General features: G+C 43.8%; 1 protein-coding gene across 2 annotated transcripts in view; it reads right to left on the reverse strand.

The window, feature by feature from the left end:
- LOC311294151 (uncharacterized protein) overlaps positions 1 to 12,447 on the reverse strand; it is a 32,499-nt gene that overhangs the window by 16,707 nt on the left and 3,345 nt on the right. The gene's annotated exons all lie outside the window — the stretch shown is intronic.

Consider the following 12,447-nt stretch of genomic DNA (forward strand, 5'->3'; position numbering starts at 1 on the left):
CAATCTACATTGTTAAAAGCGCTATATAAATGAAGATGACTTGACTTAATTCGATTTTTTTATTTCTTTATTTTTTTTATTGGTATTTAACAAGACAACACATAATGATACATTCAATTAAAAGTAAGAAATTACAGACTGTCTCAATTTAAACCCTTCCAGAACCCTCCCACCCACAAAAAAAAAATTTGAAAATTGAAAATTGATTGAAAATAAATAGATTCAAATAAACATTCCTCTCTCTAGTATTGGTCTTTCCTCTTTCCAGTAACAGTCAATTATTGTGTAATAGCATTAGTGTCATGAGAACACAGTAAACCTTTTATGTAGTCTAGGACAGGTTCCCAGGTCTTCTGAAAAGTTTTAAGGGATCCTGAAAGCAAAAATCTTAACTTCTCAAGGTTTATACAACTAAAAACTTCTTGGATCCACCTGTTGTGCAATGGGGGAGTCACATGTTTCCATTGGAGAAGAATGGCTCGTCTAGCTAATACAGAAGTAAAGGCAATAACCTGGCGAGATGAGATAGTCAAGTCAGGTCTCGAAGGAATGCCAAAAAGAGCAGTCAAGGGGTTAGGGTCCAACTCTATGTTAAGAGCATTATTAAGTGTATCAAAAACATTGGACCAAAAGTCTGTCATCCGAGGACAGCTCCAGAACATATGAAGATGATTAGCAGGAGACTGCTTGCAACGATGACAAGCATCACTCATATCTGGGAAAATTTTTGCCAATCTGGCATTAGTTAGATGAGCTCGGTGGAGCACCTTACATTGCAATAGACCATGTCTGGCACATATGGAAGAGCAATGAACTAATCTTAGAATTTCGTCCCATTGATCATCGGTAATAGAAACACTCAGGTCATTCTCCCACAACTCCCTCAGAGAAACAGTAGGGTCTGCATTAAGTGTACTTATTAAGTCGTAAATAACTGAAATGAGATGTTTCTGGCCTGCACCTAAAGTGAGAAAATGATCAAGAGGGCATTCAGGCGGACGGTTGGGAAAGTGGGGAAACAACTTCTGAACAAAGTGTCTAATCTGAAAGAAACGAAACAAATGACTATTGGGCAGATTGTATTTAGCGGACAAAGAGGGAAAGGATGCAAACACCCCATCTTCATACAAATCATTCAGCTCGACAAGTCCGTTAACTGACCAGATTCAAAACGCAGGGTCAGAGCAAGATGGGGAGAAAAGATGATTATTTAAGATAGGTGTGTGAATAGAAGTTCTGTGTAAACCAAAATGTTTCCTAAACTGGACCCAAATTTTTATAGTGTTAGTGACAATTGGATTATTTGACATTTTACTAATAGCTAAGGGAAATTGAAAACAAATAGCAGAATACAAAGTGCCTTTCGTTGAGGCAATCTCTGAATGGACCCAAGGGGGGCATTTATCAGTGTGGACAGAATTGTTCCAATAAAGAAACTTATTAATATTACAAGCCCAGTAATATTGTTGAAAGTTGGGAAGTGCAAGTCCTCCTTTAGACTTGGGGAGCTGAAGAACTGATTTCTTGAGTCGCGCCGGTTTGTTTCCCCAGATAAATGAACGCAAAATACCATCAAATTTTGTAAAAAAAGACTTATTAATGCAAATTGGAATATGTTGAAAAAGATAAAGGAATTTGGGTAAAATAACCATTTTAACTAGATTAATGCGACCCACAAGAGACAAAGGAAGTGAAGTCCATCTAGACATGTCTAACTTGGTTTTATCGACCAGCGGTTGAACATTCTTCTCAAATAGATGATTAAACGAATTTGTGAAAGAAACTCCCAAGTATTTAAATCCACCTGAAGCTATCTTAAAGGGAAAAAGAGTATGAGATCTTACTGGCCTCAGGGTTGACAAAAAATAGTTCACTTTTTTGCAAATTTATCTTGTAACCAGAGACACAGCTGAATTTATCTAGAATGTCTAAAATTACCGGCAAGGAGGAGACAGGGTTAGAGATATACAGTAAAAGGTCATCAGCATAGAGAGAAAGTTTATGAACTAAACCATAACGCGATATTCCCTCAAAACCATTATGGCTATGAAGCCAAATAGCTAGAGGCTCTATAGCGAGGTTAAAAAGTAAAGGGGAGAGGGGGCAGCCCTGACGTGTCCCACGGTGGAGAGAAAAAAGGGGTGAATGCAAGCCATTAGTGTGTACAGAAGCAACCGGTGATGAATAAAGAAGTTGAATCCAAGAAATAAAGCTAGAGTCAAACCCGAACTTCTCTAAAATAAAAAATAAGTAAACCCATTCAACTCTGTCGAATGCCTTCTCTGCATCTAAAGACAGAATTATTTCCGGTGACTCAGATGGGGGGGAACAAAGAATATTAAGAAGCCTCCTAGTATTGAAGAATGAATGTCTCCCTGGTGTAAAACCTGTCTGATCTAGGCAAATTAAAGATGGTAGTGCCAATTGAAGACGAGAGGATAAGACTTTAGCTAAAATTTTCAAATCAACATTAAGAAGTGATACTGGTCTATAACTGCCACATGCGGTGGGGTCTTTATCTTTCTTAAGAAGCAGGGAAATGGAAGCCTCACATAAGGTTGGAGGGAGGCGGCCTGCCTTAAAAGAATCATTGTATAGCCTTGCTAAGGTAGGGGTTAGTGAGTAGAGAAAAGATTAGTAAAACTCAGTTGTGAAGCCATCTGGGCCAGGGGACTTTCCAGAATGCATAGATTTAATCGCCTCTTGTATCTCCAACTCAGTGATTGGACCACCTAAATTGTTGGCATGGTCTTCATCAATTTTCGGAAAAGTTAGTGAATTGAGAAAATCAAAGCTTGCTGAAGAATTTGAGGAGCTCTCCGACATATACAATGTAGCATAGTAGTCTAAAAATATAGAATTAATCCCCTTTTGATCTGATATCAGTTCACCTGTTGTTGATTTGACTTTCGAAATCCACCTAGAGGCACTAGTCGTGCGAGCTTGGTGAGCCAAAAGTTTCCCCGCTTTGTCACCGTGTTCAAAAAAACGTTGCCTACATTGTCTAAGGTGCCTTGCTGTTATATTTGTCATTAGAAGATCATATTCTGCATGTAACTGTACCCGTTCAGAATAAAGAGTAGGGGAGGGGGAAGAGGCATACAGTATAGTGCATCTAACTTGTAAAGATCATCTGCAATAGTAGACAGTCTAGAGGTTTCAGTCTTCTTTAAATGCGAAACATAAGAGATTACCTGCCCACGAATAAAAGCCTTGAAAGCCTCCCAAAGAGTGAGACTATTGATTTCTGGAGTCTGATTAAGTTCAAAATATAAATTAATCTGAGAAGCAACAAAATCTTTAAATTTATTGTCTGATAATCTAGAAGAGTCAAATCTCCAAGTAGGAGGTGCGAGTCTACCAGGGGAAAAAACGACATCAATAGACACAGGAGCATGATCGGAAATGACTACTGAGTGATATGTACATGTGGTAACAGAGTTTAACAATTTGTTATCCAGGAGGAAGAAATCAATCCTCGAGAATGTGTGATGAACGTGTGAAAAGTACGAAAAAACTTTATCTTGAGGATGCTTAAATCTCCAGGGGTCAGACAGTCCCAACTGAGAGGCATATTCCGATATTACTTTGGCCGACTTGGATAAAACAGATTGCTTAAAAGAAGACCCATCAAGCGAAACATCCTGGACCAGGTTGAAATCCCCCCCAATAATTATATGATGATCGTCCACATTTGGAAGGCTTAAAAAAAGCTTAACATAGAATTCGTCATTATCCCAGTTGGGGGCGTAAATTGAAACTAAAACGACTGGCACATTATGAAGCTTACCTGAGACCATCACAAACCGACCATTAGGGTCGGAAATGGTATGGGTCTCTTCAAACATGACCTTTCTGTGTATAATAATAGCAGCCCCACGGGCTCTCTGAGAGAACTTGGAATGATACAATTGACCCATCCAGGCTCTCTTAATACGGAGCTGATCTGCAGTTCGCAAGTGTGTTTCCTGCAAAAGCATAATATCAGCCTTTAGGTGCTGTAAATGCAATAGAACCTTGCCGGCCTTGACACTATTATTCATTCCTTTGACATTCCAAGAGACTAGACGCAATCTATGGCCTGTCATCGTAGTAACACTAGCCATTTTATAAAATTAAGATCCTAATAAAATCTTGATAAGATCCATTCTGAAGGAAATGAGGATAAAGAGAATGCAAAAAGAGAGAGCAAGGAGAGAAAAAAAAAAAAAAAACCCCATTGGGAAACTTGACTGAGCACTCGGGCTCGACATCTTATACACACTCCTATCTCACTAGGTCATTCTCCCCCGCATTACCAACAATTAGAGCCTACACACACCAAGAAACAGAGCAAAACAAGAAGTCAGAAACATGACTTCAACCATACCATATTGTAACGATAGAAATAAGCAAGCAAAGAAGAAAAGAAGAGAAAAAAAAAGAAAAAAAAAGAAAAATATAAGAACCAGACAGATAACCACATGACCTTGTATATGTCCTATTATTACCATGCAAGTGAGCTGCTGGTTTCCAATCAAAGGTTAAACCAGATTGTTGATTAAGCAAGGCACTTAAGGTGAAATAGACTAAATGAACAGCCTTTCAAAGAGGCATACATTAAACAAAATAAAGCATAAAGTTCAAAGTTGACATGGCCACTTAGTACTCAACCAGTGGTCTATTCCAGATCAGTTATGAAACACAAATTACACATTAGTACTGTCATAATATAAGTCCAATATAGTATTAATATACATGCAGTAAATGGCCAACTAAAAATGAATAAGTACCAATGCATTAGTTGAAGAAAAAGAAAGAAACAGCCAGGAAAACTGCAAATATCTACGTATGAAACACACATTGAACTTGATATGAAACATGAAATTCAAAGTTATTGTGACCACATATCCAGTGGCCTAGACCAGATCAAACACTTGATCCAACTCCAACATAATATTAGTATAAATGCAGTGAATGGCCCACTTTCAAACTAAGTCAGTAAGTCCAAATGTTCTCGTGAAAATTACAAACAAAACAAACAAGCACAAAAATAAACAATATCCCATGTGTTTGAAACGTGCAGCTGACAGTCAGAGGTTAAAGTGAAAAGAAAAAGGATATATGGGACGAATCGCATCACAAAGGAGAGTCAGCACGGGCAGATGCCGCGTACTCTTCGGCCTCAGTCACCGACGAGAACGACCTCTTACTCCCATCTTTGGTCCTGATGGACAGCCTCACAGGGAAAAGTAGAGTTGGTCTAAGCCCCAAGTTATACAGATCCGTCATCACCCGCCGATATTTAGACCGTTGTGCCATCACTTCGGGCGCATAGTCCTTGTATATAGCAATGGGGTTACCTTGGAACATCAACTTGCCTCTTTTAACTCGAGCTTCGCGGATAATCCGCTCTTTTTGCTGATAGCGGTGAATCCGGATGATGACAGCGTGTGGCTTTTCTCCGGCCGCGGGTTTGTTGACGAGAGCCCTATGGGCCCGATCGATCTCCGGTGGAGAAGGCAAAACATCCTCTCCCATGACGTCAAACAAGAGCTGAGAAAAGTAGGCAGAAGGACGGGGTCCCTCAATTGATTCCGGTAGACCAACTATGCAAATGTTATTACGGCGGCTGCGAGATTCAAGAGTCGAAACTTTAGTTAGCAGCTTAGCGTTGCTGTCAGACAGTGCGGTACAAGTCGCTTCCAGCGCGAGCACGCGTTCATCCAGAGCATTAGCACTGGACTCAAGAGAAGCAATCTTGTAAGAATGGTCAGATACCGCTGATTGAACGCAGTCTATCTTGGCCTCGAGTGAGGATATGGACGACCTAAATTCGGACAAGAGGGCCTGGCGATGTTCATCCAACAGTTTAGCAATCCCCACCATATTGAGCTCGCCGGAGTCGCCGTCAGCGAGGTCCGTTTTGGTTTCTTTTCTGCTTTGCTTACTCGATTTGGAGGTCATGTTAACAAAGGGGTATAAATTTCGTCCGTGTGAACCGTTTAAAACTGAAATAAACGTAAAGATTGGCTCAAACGAAACAGTAAAAGCGGGAGAAACACGCAAACACGTCTACTCCATCTGCCTTCCGGAAGTCGACCCCAATTAGATATATTTTTAAGATGAAAAAAAAATGCGGTTTTACAGATACTAGACACGTGACTTTCAAATGAAAGATTGGTATCAAAGAGCACACCCAGGTTCCTAACCGACGATGAGGACTTGACAGAGCAGCCAAGTGTTAGACAGTATTCTAGGTTATTACGTGAGGAAGTTTTTTGTCCAATAATTAGAATCTCTGTTTTTTCAGAATTAAGTAGTATGAAGTTGCTAGTCGTACAGTTTTTTTTTTTTTTATATATTAGCTATGCATTCCATTAATTTTGTGAATTGGTAAGTTTCGTCAGGGTGTGAAGAAATATAGAGCTGTGTATCATCAGAATAACAGTGAAAACTAATGCCATGCTTTCTAATGATATCTCCCAAGGGTAGCATGTACAGAGTGAACAGCAATGGTCCTAGTACTGAGCCTTGTGGTACACCATAATGAACTTTTGATCGATAAGACATCTCTTCATTTACTGTTACAAACTGATAACGGTCAGATAAGTATGATTTAAACCATGCTAATGCAATTCCACTAATGCCAACATGATTTTCAAGTCTATTTAAAAGAGTGTTGTGGTCGATAGTGTCAAATGTAGCACTAAGATAAAGTAACACTAATAGAGAGATACAACCACGATCGGATAAGAGCAAATCATTGGTATTTGTTAATGAGAGCTGTCTCAGTACTATGGTATGGTCTAAATCCTGATTGAAAATCCTTGCAGATATCATTTCTTTCTAAAAAGGAACATATTTGTGTAGATACTGCCTTTTCTAGTATCTTTGACAGAAAAGGTAGATTCGAGATCGGCCTGTAATTGACTAGATCAAGTTGCGTTTTTTTAACAAGCGGTTTAATCATAGCTAGCTTAAACGTTTTTGGTACGCATCCTAATGACAAAAATGAAGTAATGATATTAAGAAGAGGATCTATGACCTCTGGAAGCATTTCTTTCAGTAGCTTAGTCGGTATAGGGTCTAACATACACGTTGTCGATTTAGATGATTTAACGAGTTTAGAAAATTCTTCCTCTCCTATAGCAATGAATTAATCAAACTTTTCCTTAGGGAGACTACAATGCACTCCATGATGCGATACTGTAGTAGATGGTTGCATAGTTATAATTTTCTACCTGATATCAATCTTATAAGTGAAGAAGTTCATAAAGCCACTACTGCTGTGCTGCTTGGAAACTTCTGGGATTGAAGCTTTATTTTTTCATTAGTTTAGCCACTGTGTCAAATAAATACCAGCAGATCTAGCAGCTTTTAAGGCCTCTCTGTATGCAATCGAGCTCTCCTTCCATGAAACGCGAAATACCTCTAGTTTTGTTTTCTTCCAGTTGTGCTCCATTTTTCTGGCTGCTCTCTTAAGGGCCTGAGTGTGCTCGTTGTACCACGGCGTTGGACTATTTTCTTTAATCTTTTTTAAGCGCAACGGAGCAACTGTGTCTAAAGTGCTGGAAAAGAGAGAGTTAAAAGTTTCTGTTGCAATATCAAGTTCTTCTAAGCTATCTGGGATGCTGAGATGATGAAACTGATTAGGAAGATTATTGATAAAGCAATCTTTAGTGGCAGAAGTGATAGGTCTAACATTTGTAACACTATATATTTTTACATTAAGCACCAACACTTCAAAATAATTATATTTAAAACTAGATTTCTTAGTGGTTTTGAAAATATTACTGTAAATTACAGCAACACCTCCCCCTTTGCGTTTCAGATGAGGTTCATGTTTATAACTAATCTTGTGCGGTGGACTCATTTAAAGTAATTTAATCGTTTGGTTTTAGCCAGGTTTCTGTCAAACACAACATAGGTTATAATCTGAAATCACATCATTAACAATGAGTGCTTTTGGAGTCAAGCGATCGAATATTCAGCAACCCAAGCTTTAGCTTTTGCTCATCTGTATTATATCTGTTTTTTATTTTGTTGAACATCAGTTAAATTTTTAACCTTAGATGGGTTTAGACGTTTTTTTTGGATTTCCAAATTCGGGGAACAGACACAGTCTCTATATGATGATATCTAGGTGAAAGAGGCTCTATGTGATGGGATTTATCTGACCTTGGTGACGTGAGGCAGCTGGCAGACAGTCGGTTAAGCCAGTCTGTCTGCTTCCTGACCTGGGCCCCAATTTGTCGTGTTTTATCTCTAAGACTATGAGCCAAATTACTAGAGAGAAGAGCAGCACCATCCCAGGAGGGATGAATAATCTCTTTTCAACAGGTCAGGTTTGCCCCAAAAACTTTTCCAATTGTCTATGAATTCTATATTATTTAGCGGACACTACTTCGACAGCCAGCCATTGAGTGAACACAATCTACTAACTATCTCATCACTCCTGGAGTTGCCCATGGTGAGAGGCGGCGGGCTGGTGTGGGTTTGCTTATAGCCCCCCAGCTCAGCCGCCATGTGTTGGAGTTTACCCCGGTGAACGAGAGGGTCGCTTCCCTACGCCTTCGGGTCGGGGATAGGTCTCTCACTGTCGTTTGTGCTTACGGGCCGAACGGCAGTGCAGAGTACCCGGCCTTCTTGGAGTCTCTGGGAGGGGTGCTGGAAAGTGCTCCGACTGGGGACTCCGTCGTTCTACTGGGGGACTTCAACGCCCACGTGGGCAGCGACAGTGACACCTGGAGGGGCGTGATTGGGAGGAACGGCCCCCCTGGTCTGAACCCGAGTGGTGTTCTGTTATTGGACTTCTGTGCTAGTTACAGCTTGTCCATAACGAACACCATGTTCAAGCATAAGGGTGTCCATCAGTGCACATGGCACCAGGACACCCTAGGCCGGAGGTCGATGATCGACTTTGTGGTCATTTCATCCGACCTCCGGCCGTATGTCTTGGACACTCGGGTGAAGAGAGGGTCGGAGCTGTCAACTGATCACCACCTGGTGGTGAGTTGGACCCGATGGCGGGGGAGGAAGCTGGACAGACTCGGCAGACCCAAACGTACTGTGAGGGTCTGTTGGGAACGTTTGGCCGAATCTCCTGTCAGAAAGATCTTCAACTCCCACCTCCGGCAGAGCTTCGACCAGATCCCGAGGGAGTCTGGAGATATTGAGTCCGAGTGGACCATGTTCTCCACCTCCATTGTCAACGCGGCCACTCGGAGCTGTGGCCGTAAGGTCTCCGGTGCCTGTCAAGGCGGCAATCCCCGAACCCGGTGGTGGACACCAGAAGTAAGGGATGCCGTCAAGCTGAAGGAGTCCTATCGGGCCTGGCTGGCTTGTGGGACTCCTGAGGCAGCTGATGGGTACCGACGGGCCAAGCGGACTGCAGCCCGGGTGGTTGTGGAGGCAAAAACTCGGGCCTGGGAGGAGTTCGGTGAGGCCATGGAGAAGGACTATCGGTCGGCCTCGAAGAGATTCTGGCAAACCGTCCGGCGCCTCAGGAGGGGGAAGCAGTGCCCTACCAACGCTGTTTACAGTGGAGGTGGGCAGCTGTTGACCTCGACTGGGGATATCACCGGACGGTGGAAGGAATACTTCGAGGATCTCCTCAATCCCGCCGTCACGTCTTCCATTGAGGAAGCAGAGGCTGAGGGCTCGGAGGCGGACTCGTCCATCACCCAAGCTGAAGTCACCGAGGTAGTCAAGAAACTCCTCGGTGGCAAGGCACCGGGGGTGGATGAGATCCACCCTGAGTACCTCAAGTCTCTGGATGTTGTGGGGCTGTCTTGGCTGACACGCCTCTGCAGCATCGCGTGGCGGTCAGGGACAGTACCTTTGGACTGGCAGACCGGGGTGGTGGTCCCTCTTTTCAAGAAGGGGGATCGGAGGGTGTGCTCCAACTATAGGGGGAAATCACACTTCTCAGCCTCCCTGGGAAAGTCTATGCCAGGGTACTGGAGAGGAGAATCCGGCCGATAGTAGAACCTCGGATTCAGGAGGAACAGTGTGGTTTTCGTCCCGGTCGTGGAACACTGGACCAGCTCTATACCCTCTACAGTGTGCTGGAGGGTTCATGGGAGTTTGCCCAACCAATCCACATGTGCTTTGTGGATCTGGAGAAGGCATTCGACTGTGTCCCTCGCGGCGGCCTGTGGAGGGTGCTCCGGGAGTATGGGGTCCGGGGCCCTTTGCTAAGGGCTATCCGGTCCCTGTACGATCGGAGCAGGAGCTTGGTTCGTATTGCCAGCAGTAAGTCAGACTTGTTCCCGGTGCGTGTTGGACTCCGGCAGGGCTGCCCTTTGTCGCCGGTTCTGTTCATAATTTTTATGGACAGAATTTCTAGGCACAGCCAGGGGCCGGAGGGGGTCAGGTTATTTGGACCACACGATTTCATCTCTGCTCTTTGCGGATTATGTTGTCATGTTGGCCTCAAACCAGGACCTCCAGCATGCACTGGGACGGTTTGCAGCCGAGTGTGAAGCGGCTGGGATGAAAATCAGCACCTCCAAATCCGAGGCCATGGTTCTCAGTCGGAAAAGGGTGGTTTGCCCGGTTCAGGTTGGTGGAGAGCTCCTGCCTCAAGTGGAGGAGTTCAAGTATCTTGGGGTCTTGTTCACGAGTGAGGGAAGGATGGAACGGGAGATTGACAGGCGGATCGGTGCAGCTTCTGCAGTAATGCGGTCCCTGTACCGGTCTGTCGTGGTGAAGAAGGAGCTGAGCCGCAAGGCAAAGCTCTCGATTTACCAGTCAATCTACGTTCCTACTCTCACCTATGGTCATGAGCTGTGGGTCATGACCGAAAGGACAAGATCCCGGATACAAGCGGACGAAATGAGCTTTCTCCGCAGGGTGGCTGGGCGATCCCTTAGAGATAGGGTGAGAAGCTCGGTCACTCGGGAGGAGCTCAGAGTAGAGCCGCTGCTCCTCCACATCGAGAGGGGTCAGTTGAGGTGGCTCGGGCATCTTTTCCGGATGCCTCCTGGACGCCTTCCCGGGAAGGCGTTCCGGGCATGTCCCACCGGGAGGAGACCCCGGGGAAGACCTAGGACACGCTGGAGAGACTATGTCTCCCGGCTGGCCTGGGAACGCCTCGGTGTCCCCCCGGAAGAGCTGGAGGAAGTGTCTAGGGAGAGGGAAGTCTGGGCATCCCTGCTTAGACTGCTGCCCCCGCGACCCGGCCCCGGATAAGCGGTAGAAGATGGATGGATGGATGGAATCTACTAACTATCTCATCACTCCTGCGAACAGGAAGGGGGCCAGAGCAAATTACAGTGCTTGACATCGTACTTGCAAGTTCACACACCTCTTTAATGTTAATTTTGGTGATCTCCAACTGGCGGAGTCGAACATCATTAGTGCCGACGTGAATAATAATCTTAGAGAATTTACGATTAGCATTAGCCAGCACTTTTAAATTTGCTTTGATGTCAGGCGCTCTGGCTCCCGGCAAACATGTGACTATGGTGGCTGGTGTCTCTATTTTCACGTTCCGTGTAATAGAATCACAAATAACTAGGGCATATTCAACAGAATTCTCAGTGGGTGTTTCACCACGATTTGTTATGGTAATCGGAACGGAAGAGTGTTTTTTTTGATCCACGACTACAGAGCCTCTCCATCACCCATTTGCCCTGCTGCACGGGCTCTAATTCAGCCGGAACCGAATCGTGTAAAGGGTTCACTAGGCTAGGCGCATCCAAAATAGTATCTAAAGCTCTTGCACTCTGACTATCCTCAATTAAAGTTTGGATGCGTGTCTCTAGTTCTGAAATCTTCTCCGTCAGCCTGACTGTCTCCTTGCATTTATCACATATAAAGCCTATATTGCCGACAGAGAAGGCTATGCTAAACATGTGACATGAAGTGCAAGTGATAATAACAGGAGAAGTCATTACTCACCGTGTTTGTTGACTGATTCTTACTCACTTGGGCTTTTGATGAACTCAAAGGCACGGGCGCGCGAGAAAAAAATAAAATAAATAAATAAATAAATAAATAACTGAGCGCACGGGTGCCGCGTTAACGGGCTAGCAAATTACTAGCATGTTGTGCTAGTAGTAACGGAAGCTAGCGATGTCAAGTTAATGTGTGATGTTGGGTAAGCTGTATTTAGTAGTATAAACAACTAGAAATGATAGTAAATAATGGTTAAAAACAGAAAGAAATACGAAGCTAATACGAAGCTTAGACGAAGCGTACAGCCACAAACCAACTCACAGCAGCAGCAGTCACAGCAAGGCAGACAGGAGCAATTGATCAGGAGCTGGCGCTCTGGCTCCCGGCTATGTGACTATGGTGGCTGGTGTCTCTATTTTCACGTTCCGTGTAATAGAATCGCCAATAACTAGGGCACATTCAACAGGATTCACAGTGGGTGTGTCACTGAGTGTGTCTCTATTTGTTATGGTAATCGTAACAGAAGAGTGGTGTTTTGTCCCGCGACTACAATGTTTCACCGTC

Source organism: Rutilus rutilus (assembly GCF_951802725.1).
Source record: "Rutilus rutilus genome assembly, chromosome: 7".
NCBI classification, from domain to species: domain Eukaryota; kingdom Metazoa; phylum Chordata; class Actinopteri; order Cypriniformes; family Leuciscidae; genus Rutilus; species Rutilus rutilus.